Below are 22,223 nucleotides of genomic sequence, written 5' to 3'. Positions count from 1 at the left end.
CAAGAACACACTATCAGTGTATTGTTTTTCTTATAGTGCTGCCTGATTGGTTTTGCTTATTTTCTTTGCAAGCTTCGTATAAATTTGTGTATATGAAAATAAATACAGTCACTTGAAGGTCTGTTACATGTCGATTTTGTTATTCATACTTTGTGATTTGATGATCCCTGTCTGTGATGCCCACAATATATTGCATTCCATTTTCATTCTGCAGTTACTGTATCTCTTTAAACTCCTAATGGTCTACAATATAATAAAATGCTACTTCTTCTGTGTGCATGTGTGTGTGTTTGTGTGTGTGTGTGTCTGTCTAGTCCCACTGAATAATCTGATTAGTCAGTTTGGCTTTGGTGCCATGATTGACAGAGGAAGTGGCAGGCAACAGAGGTTCACAAGAGGAGGAGTAAAGGCATAGAAGTCATGCTGAGAATCGCCTTCATAAACAGGATGTTTTCACAGCAGGTAATGGGGGTGCTGTCAGTGTCATGTTTCAGCCAGCATTTTCCCCCTGGCTGGGGTTCATAGTCATGTCTTGGGTCTATTTTGTCTAATTTTATGTCACATATTTGTAATAATGTTTATTTTATTTTATTATGTATATTTTTCTGGTTTCATGTTGGAAAATGGGAAGGGACTTAGTTATATCCCTTGTGATTTGTGGTTGGTCCCACAAGGGGTGGGGCCACCTGCCCAGCACCTCTAGGAGCGGCCCTCCATTCTATTTAGGGGCAATCCTCCCATAGTTCCTGGCAGTTCATTAAACTCGCTAGGGAGTGTTGTGAGTTTGGGTGCTATTGTTTTTTTGAAATTTTGACCCTGTGTTTTGTTTTTCAACTTCATCCTTCGATTTCGTTTTGGGACTGTGATTGTTGATTTTTTTAAACCTCTGCTCTGTTTGTGCCTTTCAGGCAATTCCTTTATTTTGTTTGGAGCTTTTGGGCTTACACAGCCTTTTTGCTAAAATATAAACCCAGATCTCGACACTTCCACAAAAAAATTTGTAAGAAAAACAATAGGCTTAATAATTTCACTCACAGAATCATTACACATTGGACAAACAGGCTTTCAGGACCTGCTGAATTCCTCTTTCTTATATTACGTGTCTGTACAGTCTCTACAGTTCTTTATCAATTGCCATCTCAAAGGTCAGTGCTGGTATGTGCTGTTCCTGCTTTTACAGAATCAGATAACAAGCACAATGTATAATGGATTAACAGTTTTAATATTTATACTGATTTATACTAAAATTAAAGTTATTGCTTCAATACTTCAACATACTCAGTTTTGTTTTAATTATCTACTTCGCTACAACCTCCAGGGAGTCCAGAGTGCATACAATAACTGAGTCTGCCCTTTTAATTAACTTCTAGTCAGTAGGCGTCTCATGAACTGATGCTAACAGACCAGCACACCACAGCATAGAAAGTGACATTGGCCACCAGAGTTGTAGAAGATGTGAAGGATGTCTATTCCCTCAAAAAAGAGCCTGTTCTGCACTTTCACATATCACATGTATACAGTTATGAAACTAATGTAGAATTATAAAACTGTGAATTTCCCCTTGGGATTAATAAAGTATCTATCTATCTATCTATCCATCTATTCTTCAACCTAGCATGCATTTCTTTGGGATGAAAACTGGAGTACCTGAAGAAAATAACAAACAGCCAAGGGCAGATCTGATTCTACAACAAAAATAACAACATTTATTTATATAGCACATTTTCATACAATTGGTGTAGCTCAAAATGCTTTACAAGATGAAGAAAGTTTATATGAAACAAAAATAAGATTAGGCAATACCAAGTAACAAAGAATAAAGTAAAGTCAGATGGCCAGGAGGACAGAAAAAACAAACAAACAAAAAACTCTAGCATGCTTTACCTATAAAACAGAGCAAACAACTGGTTTCCTGCAGTAATTAATAGATTATTCCCATAGAATTATCCAAAATATATCAAAGATTAAAGAAAAAGTCACATTAATTGCTTTTTCTTCTTTCAGCTGCTCCCGTTAGGGGTTGCCACAGTAGATCATCATGTTCCATATTGTATCCAGCAGGGGACGTTAGCTCCCTGGGAATGAGTTCTTTAGTAATTCCAGCGTGTTTTTTTTTTCTTGTTTCCATCTTTTAGCCTGCACTAAGCGTACTACTAAAGCAGTGCATTTATTTTCCACTCATCCGCATGGGACATGGTATTTTCCATGCACTCTCAAGAGATAATTTGTTTCTCTTGTAAGTTGTCTATTTTCTGTTTAAGATGCCCACATTTTATAGAGATACTTTGGACTTTTAAGTCCAACCCGTGTAATGCGATTAACAGAACCCACCTCAATTCGCTGGCAGCTGTCTTTTCTTTCTTGCCCCTGCACTCTAACATAGGTTCCAAGACTGCCTCTTGAACTTTCTCAGGGTTAATGTTACCTTCCATTTCGGGCCAGGCATTTGGAGCAGTATAACTTGGCCACGGTAGTCCATGACTGTGTGCGCAACCATCCCGGTATCCTCAGTACCTGACCAAGACCTTCATGGCGACATTATCAGAAGCGTATTTTTTATATATGATACATTTTTAAATATGATGCCGTTAGTAATTTAGCCACAATCCTGCCGACTATGCCATTTTGTTTCCATCAGGGGGCGATAGCTCCCTGGGAATGAGTTGTTTTATACTTGTGGCGTGTTACATAACCTGTAAGCTATATAGATGTGATATAAAAAGGTGATACCCCTCCCTTAGTGATACGGCGATAAGAAATCACATAGGAGAAATAACTTAGCTTTGTTTAATGATGGCTTACGCTGTATAACAGGTGAAGGAATCCAACGGCAAAAATCCAGTTCAGGAGTGGGGTCCTGCACGTAAAGAAAGTATAAAGCCCTGGAACATTGCTCGGTACTCCTTTTAAGCCAATGGACATATGGGAGATAATGTTATCTGATCCTGAAAATCCTTCCATTGCAACGGTGAAAATGGGCAGACTCTACACATCTGACCCCAACTCCCCAACTGGGTTTTTGCAATTGGCTACAGGTCACAAGGTCATCATAGTCCACGGGGACTCCTGTCTAATCTCATCTGTCAATCTGTCCATCACTATTGCCAATAAGAAAGGGCTCAGAGCCAATCCCTGATATAATCCCATCTCCATGTTGAATGCATCTGTCATTCCTACCGCAGTTCTCACCACTGTCACATTTCCCTTGTATACAGTATATCCTGTACAACTCTTACATACTTGTCTGCCACTCCTGACTTCCTCATACAATATCACAGCTGCTCTTGAGGCACCCTGTCATATGCTTTCTCTAGGTCCACAAAGAGGCAATGCAACTCCTTCTGACCTTCTCTATACTTCTCCATCAATACCTTCAGATCAAATATTGCATCTGTGGTGCTCTTTCTTGGCATGAAACCATACTGCCCCACTAATAATACACATTAATAATAAAAATGTCACATTTATTGCTAAAATTATACAGTAGACTCCGCGGTTCAGAGTTTGCGGCCTCAGTCATTCACGAATTTTTTCTTAAAACCTAACTAATAATTGTTGGCAGAAACTGCAAATATCCGCCACAATTTTTATGGTTTTTTTTCGTGGCAATGCTATGCTGTAGAGAGAACAGAAAGCAACTGTAGAGAAAACCATGGTTTGGGATGGTGAAAGTAGCCAATGGAATTTGAAACTCCAACTCCCAGCAGTCCCTGCAGTGGCTCTGATTGGTCTTCTGCTGAGGGTGCTGGGGCTGTTGAGGTCAAAGGATGTCAGCGTGGCTTTTAAAAAGGGAGCCAGTGACCAAAAGCAAAAAAAAAAGTTTTTGTAATTTGTGTTACAAGTTCTTGTCTGCCTGCCTTCTGTAGGATTACCTGTACTTATTCATTTTGTCTGCCGTCTGCCTGTGTACATGAGTACTGTAAGTGGATTCATGGCCATCCTGCAAAGAAAGGAGCAATCCTGAACCCGTCCACCCATCTTCACCATTTCAGGAACTACTGGTAAGACTATCTTTACATTTACATTCAACGTGCGGATCTCTGGACTCTCTATTTTCATCATTACATTTCAACTGTTGCCGTTTTTCATTAACTTTTTCATGATTTACTGTGTGTGTTTTGTTTGTGCTTTGTTGTATTTAATATGTAATTGCCGTAAGGGGAACAGGGGTGGTATTGTTGTTTTCTTATTTCATTTGTTTTCATTACATTCTTTATTTGCTGTTTCATTACCGGTTTGCTTTGTTTTTGTCTCTGTTTGTGAGTGAGCATGGGTCGGGTCATGGCTGGGTGCGTCCCTGGAATCTCCACCATAAAAATAAATAAATCACCGTCTTCTCGACGGTGTAAATCTTAGCGGAAGCCCCTTGTGACCAGTGAGGCTGAACGCACCCCTAGAAGACACAGACGCTTCTCAAAAACCCCCTCTTAAAAAACGCTGATAGATTAACTTCACCTTGCTCTCTTATTTGCTGGGCTTACTTGCGGCTACTCTGTCGCGTGATATGCTTCTTGCGCAACGCTACGTTTACTTAAAAGCCTGAACAGCACCTGTTCTTTTTGGCTGATTGCTTTGTTTCTCTCTTCTCCCCCAGACATTCTCTGCTCCTGTTGGGGGTTGTGCTCCTCTATGATGTTTGTCTATTCTTTAATCGATAACTAACTGCATAATGAGCTCCTTTTACTTCTGAAAGAGACATGTTTGTTTGAAGTGCTTGAATAAAGTTCCTGTCTCTACAATCTCCTGTGTTTCTATGCAATTCTGTGACCCAAGCGTGACACCCTGCAGTATTGCAGCCTCACTGTCCCTGAGATTGAACCGCTGCACTAGACTAGCCTGCCAGTGTCAGCACTTACCTCTGTGTGCCTGCGTGCAGCCAGTTCAAGCGCAGTTGGCTCATTGATTTACTGAGTTTCATCCATGGCATCAGTTGCACTTTGTACATATTGTTCCAGTAGTTTTTTAAATAGTTTTTACAGTTCATTAGCAGTGTGTAAAATGTTTTGTGTTGCAGTAAGTGTGATGCTCTTTGCATGGAAATAAATGTGTTCTATTAAAATTTCACTTTTTCTTTGTGAATTGTGACGTTTACTTAAAGTGCAGCAAAAAAGTATGTGCTGTCCAGGGGTGCATTAACCCCCAAGTATGTGACAGTTTAAGTGTTAAAACCCTAAGATGCCTCCGAAACAAGCTGCACTATCTAAGGCTTCTGGCAATGAAAACGTGCTTGCATGGATTACAGTACATATAGCAGTAACATCGGTATTTTACATTTTAGCACTGTTGGAGACATAGCAGTACAGTATACAGGTTTACCTTTACATTCTTAATTTTTAGGTAATGTATTAAGCCGAGTTTGAAGTTAAATTGTTTTGGGGGCATATTTAGGGTTTAAACTATGAAAATAGGCATTTTTAACCACATCCAAAATTTGTGATTTTTCACAATTCGCGGGTGCTCTAGGAACGTAACCCCCACAACTTTTGGGGGTGTACTGTATAAATATTTCATGTATCAAGTAATGGGTTATCTAACATTAGAATGTTCAACACTATGGAAAAGTTAATAGAGTTGCTGTCTTAAGATTACAACATCATTGTTTTTAAACCCATTCTCAGTTATTGTCTTTATGGAGTTTGCACATGGGTATTTGTGAGTGGGCCACATAATGGACCAATGCCCTGTCCAAGGCTGTTTTTTTAATTAATATGAACAAAGGCAAAGCAAACTTTTCACACTTTTAAAAAAGTTGAATTGAACATTCCATCACACTAAAAAGAGAATTTCTATATATACAGTATATACAAGTTACTGCAGAAATACTCTAAACCACCTTATTTCCTTCAAAGTGACTCTTTAAGAGCAAGGTGGAATGATTTATCAAAATTATAGAATCTTCAATATATATCTTTTTGTCTTAATTAAATTAGACTTTTATTTTCAGATTTGGAAATTATTTTCCCTGATTTTTTTTATCCAAGCAGTATTTAGAGAGAATGATAAGGATTTATAAAGCTATGTGCTGCTGCACTCCTGTGCTCGAGCATCCAGATTTGTTTAATTCAGCATCTGTTGTCAGATAATTTGCTTTATAAAGGAATGACAATTCACTAGCCAGCCTAAGGTTCCCTAGTGGTTATGTAGATATTAAGCAGATAACAATCCTCTCAGAGCAAAACGTCAAGATCTTTCTGTTAGTTGTTTTGTTTATTTTACCTTGTGGAGGCCAGTGGAGCTTTTATTCTGGTGACTGACAAGCAAAACAAGAATCCATCTGATTCCCTTTTACAGAAATGGCTAACCATTAGATTAACATATGTGGCACACTGAAAGATATGAAAATCAGTGGGGAATCATTTCACTTATTGTGAAACAGTGGCCTCTATGGCTAATAAGGCAGCCAACTGAAGTTAGCAGGAGCATCTGGGGTGTGGTGGCAGTAAACGACAATGGCATATAATGTAGAAGCATGCTTTCTTTTCCATTATTTGTTCTTTTAGGTTTCTGTGGTGTTATTACTAGCAGTGAAATTTGAAGCATCCTTGTTGAATTGGGGAACAGAATTAAGGATTTTTTTGTATGTGGGGACAACTGGCTGAGGCTTATGCACGCAATTTAAAAGTCAGTTAAAAACCGGAATTTTCATGTCCAATAGAAACAGAAATTAACCTTCAGTATTGAATGTATCATGTACAGTATTTCTTACCTGAGTTAGACAAGGTACCTTTTTCAAAGAAGAAGGTCTGCTGTAAAAGATATGATACTGTTACATTGGTTATTAACAGAGATCTGTTTAATCAGTGAGCATCTAAAACTCAGTTTCTCAATTTACATTACAATTACATTAATTTATTTAGAAACTTATTTATACTTTTGTATGGATCCTGAATCTTATTTCTGGGATAGGAATGCTTTTAGCCACAGGTTTTTATTATAATAGAGATCTTAATCGAAGAGGCATTCCTGCTTTCGACTGAATGCTCTAATTAATTTCGGATAGTGAGGCTCTGGATCCAAAATTAATCTCCGGTATAAAGTTTCTAGGTATGTATATTATTTTGACTCTTTTATTACAAAGATATACATTTTAATCAAAACATATTCTTCTACTTTGACTTTGAATTCTTATTTCTTAAAAAATGGGGTTTAAACACACAGAAGTTTAGCTCAGAATAAAGTAGTTGGATCTTTGCTGAATGAATTCTAACCACTTTCTCACATCAGTACTACCTGACACAGTTTGCACAACATTTTGGCCTAAATGGCTTCAAAATTTAGACTTGCCAAACAATTGATAAAGAAATGGCTATTTATATGTTGATTTTAACTTAAGTTGTGAGGTAGAATCAGTTACCTTCGGCTCAGGGAATGCCCTCAAATATTCCTGAGCGAACACAGCAAAGTCCACAGTTCAAATAATGTTGCAGTTGGCTAAAGTAACTCTCTGAAATGGTGTTAAAGTGTGCAGTCAAAAAGCAACTTTGATTAATTTGAACTCTTAATGGTTTAGATACTGTGACTTATCTGTCTATACATCCACTCATTTTGAACTCTACATAGTCTTGTGAGATCTTATGAGTCAACAACCCAGAAGAATGTCAAGGAAGCCTAGATAAAATGGAATTTAATAACCAAATTAAACACACAAAAGGTAGGCAAACAATGAAGTATTAGGAAAAGTACTTAATAACAAGAAAGATTTTAAAAATGTTTAGCCCCTCAGGGCCTACCTAATACAATAAACAATCCTGAAAATAACCTGTGGGTAAGATGGCCCACTTGTCTACAGAAATGACTCCAAAAGTATTTGTTCTAACCTCCCTTTGGTATTTCCCAAACCACATTGACCTTCCTTCCTACCGCCAGATGTATGTTTGACACTCAGTCCATTCCTGATTGCAAGCTAAAACACATAAAGAAGGAAGGTTTTAAGAAGATTAACTCCCTCTGTATTGTTTTGGAATTTTGGACATTTTAAATCTTTTTGTGCCTTCCTAAATTCTTTTTCCACAGAATGGCATTTGATGTAGTAGTTTCTTGATCCAAGGAATCCATGTTTATTCCCGGATGACATAATTTGTGTCTAGTCATTAGGATTGCTAACAGCTTTGTTATAAGGCATATTCTTGGAGGCTATAGCACCTTGTTTATGACATGATGTGATAACAGGTTGTCTTTTGCTCATTTCTTTATCCAAGTTCACAACCCTTGTTTTAACCCTTTGTTTTTTCCTTGTTGACTTAGATTCCAGTCCATCACTATTGTGAATAGATGAACAATACCCAATCCAAAAGAATAAGAAAATGAATTTGTGGACTGGGAAGTAAAGCAATTGAGTGGGTATTACAAAGGTGGAGTCAAATAACAGTATGAGTTCAATACCATGGAACTAAAGTGGACCGATCTTCAAGACATTAAGACAAACTTAATAAGGTTTTGTTTGTTTAATCCTAGGATTTTTTCTGGAGCTGTATCACAGTAGAAATGTAATAGTGTCAGTGATATTGACATTTAATTAATACCTTTACAGCTTATATGGTAAGGAGAGGTAGATTTACTTTTTGAAACGGTGGGGACTTATTTAAGTTCCTAAGGCTCTGAAAAGCTATTTGACATTCACCCTGTTGATCTCCACATCACTCTCCATGGTTAGCTACACCAGTTCTGTTGTGTGCAAAGTTTAGTGAGAAAATAGAAACAAAACTGCATTTTTACAATGTCATACTGAAAAACACATAATATGATGTGTAATTCCCCATGTGTAGATTATACTACGGTATGTGTTCATATAGCCTTAGTGATTATAGGGATATTGGTTTTTAGGGTTGTTACTGTCACATGTTCTTTGTACAGTGAGACTCTTACTACCATGTGCTAATCAACATGCCACTCTCTGGTGCCATGATTAGTAAGTATAATTGCCTTACTTCAAAATATCTGTCTTCTGTTTTTTGAAAAGTCAGAACGTGTTTGTCATATTGGTATAATAAAAAAAAAAATACCCATTTTCTATAATGTAAAGTTAAGTGACAATTTCTTGTGAAATATTAACCATCAGCCAAAAAATGTGTGAGTGCAGTGGATTACCAATGGCTCCTAAAATTTTTCTTTTTTTTCTCAAATAAAAGGAAGAAAAAATATTCATAGAACAGTAATGTGTTAAGACAGACTTGATTCACTGTCCCTGCTGTGCAAGAAATATGTTTGTTAAGTCAGCGTCAAAGAAATTATGTACAATTTTGCAATCAAAAAAACATTTATTTTACAGTTCAGTTTTGTTTTTGCTTTGAATATAAGTTTGGAGAAACCTCCATTTTTTCAGTGCTTTGGTCTTCAAACGTTTTAACCTTTTAACTATTGTAATACTATAAACGTAATAAAGAAAATAATCACAGTGAAATAATGAAAATATAGCTTTTTGTTGATGAATTTAGTCCCCAGCCTATCCAAATTGCCTATAAACTGAATTGATGCTTGTTTCTTTGACTGGGAAACTGTGGTGTTATTATTTTGTGTATTAAAAAAAGCAAAAAGTGACAAAGAAAATAAAGTTAGGTTAGGTTAGGTATACTTTATTATCCCAGAGGGAAATTTGTTTGCAGCAGGAAAGTACAAAAACAGAAGACATTGTTACAGAGATCCAATAGAAAAACAAGATATAACATTTGGCAACCAGTGTTATTGCATAAACACGCAGTCATTATCAATATAAAGAAGAATAACAACTTTCAACAGTACACAAAATAAAAATAATAATGCAGACTTTAACATTTAGCACCATCTCTACAAGAAAGTAAGTAATTTAAAATGCTTATAGCTCTAGGAATAAAAGAGTTATTAAAGCTGTTGCTCTTTATCTTTTGAAACCTAAACTGCAGCCTGATGGCAACAGCTGGAATTTAGAGTAAAGCGGATGGCTACTGGGTGACAGAATTGAGTTGGCTTTCTTTCTAACCTCTTTGTAACACATTTCAGTGATAGAGGTCTGATGTGAACCAATAATTATACTGCAAATTTTTATAATGATGTTATTTTCTCATTGCTAAAACAACTGATAAAAGTAAATGTAACAATGAATTCAATAACGTGTCATTATGGTTTTGTCCACTTTAAAACAGTTGAGTTTCTGAAGAAAGAAAAGTTGTCAATGCCTTTTTTTACAAATTTGCACTGTTTTAAAATCACAGTGATCGTTCTTTGAAAATGATGATGCACATGTTACCTGATAGATAGATAGATAGATAGATAGATAGATAGATAGATAGATAGATAGATAGATAGATAGATAGATAGATAGATAGATAGATAGATAGATAGATAGATAGATAGATAGATAGCATTATGAGATACATTTCATTAGTAATTAGTAAGTCAAGTTGGGGAGCATGCACCGGTACAGTGTGTTGCTGCACCCACTACACAGCGAAACAACTCGGGATCCCGGTTTGGAATCCCCCAAGCAGACACATAGTCCAGTCCCACCCTCCGGAAGTAGACTCTCTATCTGCTGCAGCCAGGTGTTACGTGGGTGACCCCTTGGCCTGGTCCAGCCACTCAGATCCCCAACAGTAAGGATCTTACGAGCCAGATCACCCTGACCCAGACATTGCCGTAGTGCTGTAACTGACTCTCCCTCACAATGCAGGTAATGTGCCTCATTCGGGACTCCATGAGCAACCGCTCATTCGAAACAAAGTCAAACCAACGGTACTCAAGGATTTTCCGGAGAGACACAAGTAACAAATGATTCTAGCCTTCGTCTCAGGTCACTGGATAGCGTCCATGTCTTGCAACCATATAGCAAGACAGGAAGCACCAGCACTATAAAGATTAGGACCTTCATCCTTTTGCATAGATATCGGGAGCACCACACAACCCTTTCTAGCGACCTCATGACCCCCATGCTCTCCCAATCTATCTACTGACTTCACAGGTAGAGTCACCAGAGACATGAATGTCACTGCCAAGGTAAGTAAACCTCTCAAAAAGTCAACACTCTCTCCGCAAATAGACACACTGCTGATGGCTATGCCCAAGAGATCATTAAAGGCCAGGACACTTGCAAGCCCAGACACTCAGACTCCTCACTCAGTCTCTCGAGTGCCTCGATCAGAGCATCCATTGACTCCGCGAAGATCACAGCATCGTCAGCAAAGTCAAGATCCATGAATCTTTCTTCACCAACAGATGCCCCACAGCCGCTGGACCCCACGACCTTGCCCAACACCCAGTCCATACAAGCATTGAACAGAGTAGGAGCAATAACACATCCCTGATGAACCCCAGAATCAACTTGGAAAAACACAGAGGTCCCGCCTCGACTCTGCACAGCACTCAAAGTACCATTGTACAGGCCAGTCATGATATCCAGCAACCTCGAGGGGATCCTACAAACCCTCAGGATGTCGCACAGGGCAGCTCGATCAAATGAGTTAAACACTTTGTGAAAATTGACAAAGGCTGCAAAGAAACTCTCCCGATATTCGCGTTTGCGCTCCATGAGAACCTTCAGTGCCAGGATGGGATTGATAATAGACTTCTTAGGCGTAAAACCAGATTGTTCCAGTCACTGGTAGGTGAGCAAGTAATCATGGATCCTATTGAAGATGACCCTAGCATGGAGCTTACCTGGCACCGAGAGCAGCGTTATCCCCCTGTAGTTGCTGCAATCCAGACGATCACCCTTCCCTTTCCAGATAGGGACGTCAAGTCCTGTTTTCAAGTCAGTTGGGATGAAGCCAGTCTCCCAAATGGAAACAAAGATTGCTTGCAATGCCAGGAGGACAGCCTTACCAGCAGCCTGGAGAAGTTCACCCCGGATACCACAGATCCCTGCAGCCTTTCCATCCCCCAGCAGCTGGTTCACCACCTGTGCAATCTCAGTGACACTGGGTGGTTCACAGCTAATTGGAGGATCAGCCTCAAGAACCATGGACCCAGAGATATCCAACGTCATAACCGGATGATCAGCTTTGAACAACTGCTCAAAGTAGCCAGCCCAGCGAGTCACAACTGCAGTGTCATCCATAAGGACTGTTCCATCAGCTACCCTGACTGCAACTCTCCTAGGAACAGATTCAGATGTGTGTAATGCTTCGATTCCTCTGTAAGCAGGACGTGGGTCGCTAGACAACAGATGGTGTGTCACTTGCTCACAGGTTCCTCTAACAAATACTTCTTTATCTGCCCTCAAAGCCCTCGCAGCTGTCCTTCTCAGTTCCCAGTACAGACCAGAGTTGCCATTGAGCTGTGTGCTGCGGCTCCTCTCGATGATATCCAGGGTGCCCTGCGAGATGAAACACCTCCTTCTGGGAACACCAGTAATGCCAACACAACCCTCAGCAACCTTCAGGGTCTTGTCATGGAAGGTCTCCCACATCACATTGGGATCGGCAGTCGTACCCAAATCTGAAAGTTCCTCACACAAACTGCATGGAGACTCATTAGAAACAGACTGGTCTTGGAGTCTGGCCAAGTCCAGGCTCATTTTCCTAGTAGGTGATAACCTACTGGACCTAAGCTGAATCCTAAGAGTAGCAACAACAAGTCTGTGGTCAAGATTCATAAACTGGGCACTTCTGTAGACCCTGCAGTTTTGCAAGAGCCTCCAGCATCTGCCCATGACGATGTGATCGATCTCCTTCACTGCACCACTAGTATTGGAGTACCAAGTCCAACGATGCGGTTCAGGGTGCTGGAACCAGGATCCAGCGATTCACAGCCCCTGACCTTTTGCAAAGTCAAGGAACATGGAGCCAATGTCACCATGGTCACCAGACCCATGGGGACCGAGACAATCCTCATAGCCAGCCTGTCAGTGCCAGTGGTTGCACTGAAGTCACCCATGACCAGAGGAGTGTCACCTCATGGGCACCCATCAACCACCGAGCGAAGCTGCTAATAAAATGTCTCCCTCGCCAAGGCATCACTCACTGCGGTCAGAGCATGGAGTGCCGTAATCTGAGTCCCATAATACGCTCGTTGAAAGGAGTGAGATCGGACACCATCAGGAGAAGCTGCTATTCCCTGAGTATGACAGCCATCACTCTGACCAGACCAATAAAAAGTGTATTCACCTACAGAGATCTGGCCAGTCCCTGGTCTGTGCACCTCAGAGAGTGCCACCACTGAAATGCAGAGTTTACGCATCTCCTCTGGCAGCAGAGGAAGATGATCATCTTGCTGGAGAGACAAGACGTTTCATGTGCCCACCCGTATGGGCCTCCTCAAATTGGGACCCGAGTGTTGCTGTGCAGTGGGCGATGACTCAGCACCACACCAGTTCCGATCTCCAATAGACCTGGCCCTATTGGCTCTTCTACGGTTTTGACTCTTCCGGGGATAGGGCTCCCGAGGGCTTTCCCTCATCCCCTTCATGATGTGAGCAGCCTTCCTATGGGCGGCTGCAGCAGAGCTACTCCCGCGGAGAGCAAAAACGAGTCCTTTCTCTAGTCTTGGAGCTTTGTAAAGTTTTTTTACAGTGGCTGGAGTGCCAATCCTGCCACCAACCCCCATGATTTCCCTGCAAGTTGGAGGGCCGCTTGCAGGGCCAGATGCAGTTTAACGTCATACCCAGGACATATTGTGAAGTAGCTATAGCTAGTGTAACCTCATCCAACTAAATTTCCGAAATCTTAAAAAGGAGAAGTACCAAAAATCATTCAACCTCTTTCTGTCCTCACCTGTTAAACTCCTTTTTGCACACTGGAGAAAAACATATCCACACTGATGATATTTGTTTTATCAGTAACCTAGCCCCAGCCCTACCCACACACCCTAATTCTCCTACGGCCTTCTGGTTTACTGCAGATGAAATGAAAGTGGTCAGCTTCTCATTAAATATACATTCTTTATAGGGCAGTCATTAAAAAAACAACAATTTAACTCATTTTCAGTATTATTTTGTCTTTAAATATGTTTATATGTTGTGTGATGATTTATTTAATGTTATATTTAAATATTTATTCATTTTGTGTTATACTAGCATGATAAGGTACATTAGGGACTATTTCTGGACCAAATTATAATCAGCAGACATTCTCAGTTTTATGATATGCTTGTGATTTTATTTATTTATTTATTTATTTATTTTTTTGTTGCATTTTGGTGAGCTTTTTCTGGCCTAAATTGGGTTTTGGAATCATGTTGAATTCTATTTTCTTAATGGCTTTTTCATGAAAAAACGTATAGTTTAATTTATTTTGTTTCTTTTTTAATAATGTTTTGTTTTTCCATCTTTTTGTGAGCAGTCACTACCATTTCTAAGCAAATACCTCCAGAAGTGCTCCATGAGTGACATCATGAGCTAGGCAGTATAAAGGTATTGCAATACACGTCTTTATCATTCAAGTCTGTAGTGTGAAAACAAAGAGGCTGGCATATTATTCTTTAGATTTTATTCTTGGCAAATGAAGTACTGACTACAAATTGAAGTACTGATTTTTGGTATGATGACTTTATGTTTAACTTCCCTGTTTTCTGGTCTTATTTTCTGGTCCCATTTTGGGTGGTTTTCTAGCCCATTCATTCTGGCAGAACACTCACCTAATAAAGTGGTGCTTTACAAACCAAACAAAATGACAATATATGGATAATCATAAATCTTTATAAAGAAAATGAAATGTGTACACTACAAGGAAAATGAATCCCAGCACAAAGCTGGAGTCATCAGAAGTATTGCTATGAAGACAAATATTGAAAATTACTGTGTGTTTCTAAGCTTTCAAATATATTTACCCTGCACAGAATGTATGGACATATTTAGGAGCAATGAGTATGTTAATAAATACAGGTATATTGTTTACCACTAAATTACAACACACAAATCCTCACAATAAAACACTGATTTATTATGCAGAAAGAAAAGAGTAACTTAAAAGGAATCTTAAAGAATATTTAAATCAGGTCTGAAGCAGGTCAAAAATATTTAATCAGTCCTAAAAGCAGTACTTAAGAATGTCTATTTACATTTCTCTTCTTTTTATTTTACTGTTGACTTTTCATTAAGTAATAATTCACGCACATCAAATGATAAAAATTTTTGGAACACTTTCTTACTGTCCATAAATTCTTTTGTTTATTAATGGAGAAAAATTCAGCATGGAGACATGTCACTTCTCCTCACAGCTTTACTACTTAATAACCTATTGTAATTTGAAATTAATCATTTCAGTGCTACAGACTCCTATGAGGGTTTCTTTTGAATTGGCCCCTTTATGAGATTGATTTTTTGCCTTAAACTCACTGCTACTTTTGACGCCATTTATAATACAACCCTGAAGTGTATGAAAAATGATTTTCGGCAGACTGGAGCCTACAACTCCAGGTGGTTTTCCTATGCCTGTAGCCACATGAAGTCGGATTTCTATCGAGGTCAAAGTGGTTCCTCCATCTGTTCTTCTATGGGGTGCCTCAGAGCTATGTGCTAATCTGCCTCTCCACAGCAAATACTGTACATGCCCTCCCTCTGGGTCATCTGGTATTCTAATCCAACTTTAACAAGCATTACAAGAAACTTGTGTAATTTGCTGCTTTCTCCTTGCACCCAATGAACCTGCCATCTACCTCCATCTTTAACCATGACCACCCCTTAATATATATCCCCATATGAGAAATCCATGCTTTCCTTACTTTCTGCACTGCTTTTTAAAGTTCTTCTCTATAACAATATTTCCACAAAAAAAAATCTCCTGACATTGATGTTTATGTGTTGGCATGCTTCTGTAATAAAGAATTGGATTATTGTAAATTCCATAATATTATTTCAGGCAGTGCTGCTCTGTTCTAAAAGTTTATCTGTAAATCTCATACTTGACTAAACTGAGTCTCCAAAAACGAGGGTCCTCAAACCTGCTTTATAACTTCTTCACAGGCTTTCTAGACAAGTATTGGCAAATGACATTCACAGGTCATTCACAAAAATGGTAAACACCAGTGGATTTTGTAAGAGAAAAATGTACTTAAAACTGCCTGCTTGTTTAACTAGGACATCCTGACATATGTACCAGCACATTTAAATTAGAAAATTAGATCGCATATAAAATGTAACTTTATATTGTGTTCTCTGATAACCGTTTACATATGAAGTTTTATTTCTTTTAACCAAGTATCCACCCATGACTCTCACTATGTTTAACTAGTTTTGGACTTTAGATAATGCCTAATGACCTAAGGGGGGTTTCTGGAGTATATAACCACCTGTGTGCTGACTGGTGAAAATTAAAATATGTGATCAAATGTGTTTTGCAGTGAAAATACAGTGCTCTGTTAAATTTCTTTAGTATGCCAGGCTGTCTTAACAAGAGTAGGTGGGACTCCAGCGGTTGGTGTAAATAAAGGGTGTCTATGTTTAGAGTTCATATATAACAATGATTCAAGACTTTTTTTATTTACTAAGTATTTTCCCCGGCAGCATTTCATAAAGATTGTAAAAGGAAAGTTTTATATCTGTAATAATAAAGTCAACACAATGCCTTGGTGTGCCTGATGATTAGGGCCAATCAAAATAAGTGCAGATGGAGGTTTCAGTCCATCATCTTGGATATCCAAAGGTTAGATAAACAATGTAATATGTCAGCTAAAAGGAATAAATGAATAATGTGGAATAATGTCATTTTCACAGTGCTCAAAGAATGAGGGCACTTTCCCAGTAATAGTGCTCAAGTCAAACACAGAGAAGTCACTGCAGCATGCGCACAACTCACTGGTTTACAAGGTATTTGTTTCTTTCATAATTTCTTATGTGCCAGATAGATTTTGAGATGCTGATTACAGAAATAACTTTCAAATTTTCCCAACACAGTAGGTTTTTGAGAAACAGCTACATTTGTAATATAAATTACGAAATTTTCAAATCAGGGTGTTTCACACAGTTATGGGTGCTCAGCTTTAGCTGCCTGGCAGTAACTCATGATCTTAGGTAAAAATCATTATATGTTACAGCCGTAATCAATGCAATTTATATTAGAAAACTCACCTAGCTAAAATACTGCAAAGAAATCTCTTTTAAATTTCTTATGCAGAGCACAACAATCTTGTCAGCGATTTGGATTTATCAAAGAGTCAGGCAGAACTGCTTAGATCAAGGTTGCAAATATGGAATCTGTTGTCACCAGATAAAAAGTTTCAGTATTTCGCAGCCATCATAAAGATTTGTCAAAATTCTTCAGATAAGTTGACAATCTGCCCTTTTTCATTGACATCGATGGATTGATTTCTGCTCTTGGATCTGAACATGATCAAACAAAATGGCATTTACATTTCTCACATAGTCAGATGAAAGAGGTTAACAGAACCAAAGTGAACCAGAGGTAGTTTAGGGTAAAAACCAGAAGAGTATTCTAATCAAAATAAATGGAGTCTAAAACAATTTGCAACCAAAGCAAAAGGAATAGCAGGAACTTCAAAAAGAACTAACTAAAGAAACCTACCTGTTAGATAAAATATGTTTTCTTTCTTGATAGTACAGACACCTCCTGGACATGAGGCTTCTCTTTAGATGTGACAAAGCCACTGTGATATCATACACATGCAGATACATAAGACATGTCCCCTGGTTTCATAGCGACTACTCAAAAAATGCAGAGTAATGATATTATCATTGCACAATGCTGAAACAGTGAAATTATAATAAATGATAAAAATAAATGCAAAAAGATATCTTTATACAGTAATATCTGCTTATAATGATGCTCTGACTGTTTCCATCATTAGATTATACTGTGACCTTGAGCAAGCTATTTAACTAATCTGTGCTTCAGTTATAAAAAATACCACATACAGTATATGATGTATATGGCTGTATTATACTCTGTAATTTAAAGCGTACTGGCATTGTGTTTGCTATATAAAAAAAATACGTGGGTTCAGTGTTATTGTGTTTTCCAACATAACATTGTGTCAATATCTGATTGAATCTGAAGGTGCCATCCATTAGTGGAGCAGCCGCACAAACTGTACAAGTGTGCTGTTCTTTAGTCTTTTAGGGTAATGGCTCAGAAGGTTTGATATGATTTGGTTTGAGAAAGAGCACTATGAAGATACAGGAGAAATAATGATGCAACTGTTACACACTTAATTAGTTTCTAAAGGAAAATAAAGATATGATTAATAATGCAGACATGTGGAGAATCAGTGAAAAGTGTAATCTTTAATGCATCTAGAAGTCTATAGGGTGGTCCAGATCTAATTATGCAGATCCAGATCATCTGGATGACTTTGATTTATGCGGGGACGATTCCAGTTTGGCGCGAAGACGATTCTTCATGTTGTCAGTTCGCAGACTTCTTGATGGTCCGGGATTTTTCAGGTGATTGTCTATATAATAAACTTAATAAGTTATAGCGTAATAAAAATTGCATAATTAGATCTATACCACCCTATAGTATTGTCGTAGGTAGTAATGAAGTTTAGGGATGAGGACAATGCATTTTTTTTTAAAATGTATGCTATTTTGTTTTTATCTGGTGGATACTGGGATACTTGCACACCAGCATCCTGATGTCATGACTGTTAGGTGTTTTTTCCATATTGTCCTAAAAGACCACCTTCTATGGTTGATATTTAAGAAAAATTAAAATTTGTATTGGTAGACAAGATCAAAACACAACTGAACTGGAGATAAACAGGCAAGTTAAAGGGATTAGCCTGAAATATAATAATAATAATAAAAACAGAATTTCCCCCAATAAGAACAGTTCTTTTTTGTTCTTGTTTTACACACTTGGCTAACAACTATGAAAGCAAATAAACAAAATGTTAGAAATACAAACACACAACTTGATACCACCAAATATCTAATAAAACAAAGCAAAGCACAATTTTCTTGAACATGACACCTGATCTTGATTTTAAACCACAGTGCTTTTTGGGTTCTTACAGAAATCATGGCCACAGTTCTACATAATACTTAACAGAAGTAGGCTGAGCCCATTGTAGATGCAGTTGAAACAAACTGTAACAGTTCCAAAAAAGGCCATTTTTTGCACATCGTCATCCTGCTTGAATCCAGTAAAAAGATTTTAATCAAGAAAGTTTTGATGGAATACAGTACTTTCAAATATCAATTAGAGGTAATCAGAGCAGTATGCCATTGTGTTTTTAATCAGTAATTCTCGATACTGTAAATGTCATTACAGTATGTCAGTTAAACCACACAGAAAAAAGTGTTATTTTGAGGGCTTTAGTTTCAAGGGAGTAGTCTGAAGGGAGTAATTTGTGTAATTCATAATTATATAATATTAATAAAACAGGCTCACTTAGTATTGCCTACCTACTATGATTTGTGCTGTGATGATTTGTGAGAAGGACGTGTCCGTGCACACTCCAAAGATGGTTGTGTGTGGCCAGTTGGTGTCTCTTAATGAGAGTGTGGCTGTGTGTTCATGGGTGAGCCCCTTGCTTTGTTCCAGTCAATGGGGGCATTGATTTAAAATTTATATTTTAACCACAGTCATGAATAGCTTTACTAACATGAATGATAATAGAAATTACTACAGAAAAAGGCTATGAATAAGCAAGAAAGTGAACTATGTATTTTCAAATCCAACAAATAGCCAGGTTAGTGTCCATATGAGATCTGGCACACATGTCTGGCATAATTTGGAGACAAATTAGTGCAAGGCAAAGGCACACTGTCTTACCCTGGGTCAAATTGGAGTACTAAATGTACATCCTTTATCTGTGCAAGAAAGATCACATAAGCTCAAATAGGACTTGCAAATATTGCATAAAGTGTGCCCAGTGTGGAACTATGAGAAGTTGGAGCCTAGTCTGACACTTATTGGCTCAAGGAATTTGGACAGGACAATTGCTCTTGGGAAGCACCCCTGGACATGGGAGGCAGCAGAACTAACCATTATTTTTTCTTAGATATTACCTGCTTGAAACTTTTTCATAGGAATGACTGAGAGTTCTACAGGTCCCATTGTCCAATGAATAGCCAAAGTTGGGTGCTTCTACTAAATCGGAGTGTCCAACTCCTGTCCTGGTGGGCCACAGTGGCTGCAGGTTTTCATTCTAAACTTTTTAATTAGTGAGTAATTTTTGGTGCTGATTAACTTGATTTTCCTTAGTTTTAAATGATGTGACTCAGACCCCCTAGTTGTTTCTTTTTCTTTAATGAGCAGCCAAACAAAACAAGCCACCACATGAACATAAAGAACCTGAAAATAAAGAAATGTGAAGGTCTCAGTCACGTTGGTTTACTCAGGTCACCAAAACATCTTGACGACAGTCTTAGAAAAACAGAAAATCAACAGTCTGCTGTGGCAGAATGAGAGCAGCAACAAGTCACTGTATTCAATAACAGCTTTAATTAACAGCAAGAATTGGCTTCTTGTTAAGAAACTGGTTGGAGTGAAATTGGTTGGATTTTGATGTTCCAATTTAGCTGGTCATCTGTTGGCTCATTTCACATGTCATTTCTGTTTGGTTGCCATTTAATGAAGAAAATTAATTCATTCAGAGGACTGCATCCTTAAAAACAGGGCTAAGAAAATGAAGGGAAAAGGGGTTAATTAGCACTGAAAACTGCTCGCTAATTAATAAAAGGGTTAGAATGAAAACCTGCAGTCACTGCTGCCCACCAAGACTAGTGTTGGACACCCCTTTACTAAATGTTTGAGTGCTAGTTTGAATGGACAGAGAATTGTTTTATGTTGAGATTGTCCATACCGACCTCTAACACTTTGGAAACCCAAAGAAAAATGAGTATATCTGTTCTTGGTAAAGTATATTTCCAAACAAAGCAAATGAAAAAATGTAATATCTTTTAATAAAAATAAAGCAATCACCTTTTTGTTTTAAATTTAATATATATCCTTTCAGAGTGTATCCGATGTATTGTGACAGACGACGACAGCCTGTTTCATACAGATGTGCCTTTTAAATGTACTGTTTCTTCAGCAGTCTTGAATATTAGGCTCTACTTTACAGTAGCTAGGGATAAGGAGATTTATTAGAAATTTGCCAGTTGTATTCAATAACTACTAAAAGAAAAAAAAAAGCTAGTTTACCAGCTAAAAAGATCACAGAACCTGTGCACATTTTTCAGCTAATGGCTTTATGGGCCTCCAGCCATAAACAGGCTGCCCTAATCCAACAGTTTGAATAGGATTATCCCCTGCAAACATTCTCCAGAGCAGAATTAAACTGTCAAGTGAGAATCCCTGCTGCAGGGACGTATGTTCAAGATGATTGGAGACTCAGGTCAAGGCCAGGATTACTACATCTGTTAGCCTCCTACACAACACCTCCATAAATGCAGGTCCTGTGTCAGTTGTCTGCGTGAACTCTTAGTCTGTGACAGCTGTTTATTCCGTGGAAATAATTGAAATGAAAAGGCCCTTGCTTAATTGCAAAACAATTGATTGCTGCTTCTCTGAGTCTTCAGCAGTGGTCCAATTTACTTTTGGACTGTTTACTGTTTATTTTTTCAGCATAATGGAAGTAAACCTTGCAACCTGTACTTTGCTTTTGCACTGCTAATTGACTAGCTGCATCCACCCTTAAGGAAGATTTCCAGTGATGCCTGCAAAATGTTGGAAACATTTTTTTTCTGTAAATTATTACTGCTAGGTATTCAAACTGTATTTTCTGGCTTATTTTTCATTTATTGTGAAAGACTAACAATGGGATGGGCTGTACTGAATCTTCATCTCACAGCCTTTGGGTCTCAGGTATTAAGATAACCTAAAAATTCATCTGTGTTGACTGCATGCTCTCCTTGTCATTGTAAAGATTCTCTGCATCTCCTCACCTAGTCTAAAGTGTTCTGATATTTGCATGTTTGTTCATTAACGGCTGGCATTTCTCTTTAGGCTGTATAGCATATTGACTGAAACATGGATAACAAACCAAAAGGTTGCCAATTTAATTTCTGCTTCTGACTCACAGTGCAAGTGAAGTAACTTATGTTCCGAATGAGAAATGTAAAGAGACCTTTGTAGCCAAGCTCTTAATTTTTGAATAGTTCAGTGATGAGATGAAAAACAATAACAGTACATTGAATTTGCAGTTCAGGTAGTTTCATTTTGTGATTTTGTTAATATTTCATGTTAAACAGACTCTACCACAACTTCAGAGCACCACATTCAAAAGTGCCTCCAGAAAATAAACACAGGGCACATTTTTCTTTCTTAGGGTAGCTGCTTCTTATTCCTTTCTGACTCGTCTTCTCTTACATTAGCTGCTTACAGTTCTTTCTAGTTTCCTGCCCAGCACAC

Source organism: Polypterus senegalus, chromosome 4 (genome assembly GCF_016835505.1).
Source record: "Polypterus senegalus isolate Bchr_013 chromosome 4, ASM1683550v1, whole genome shotgun sequence".
NCBI classification, from domain to species: domain Eukaryota; kingdom Metazoa; phylum Chordata; class Cladistia; order Polypteriformes; family Polypteridae; genus Polypterus; species Polypterus senegalus.
This window is presented reverse-complemented; position numbering follows the sequence as displayed.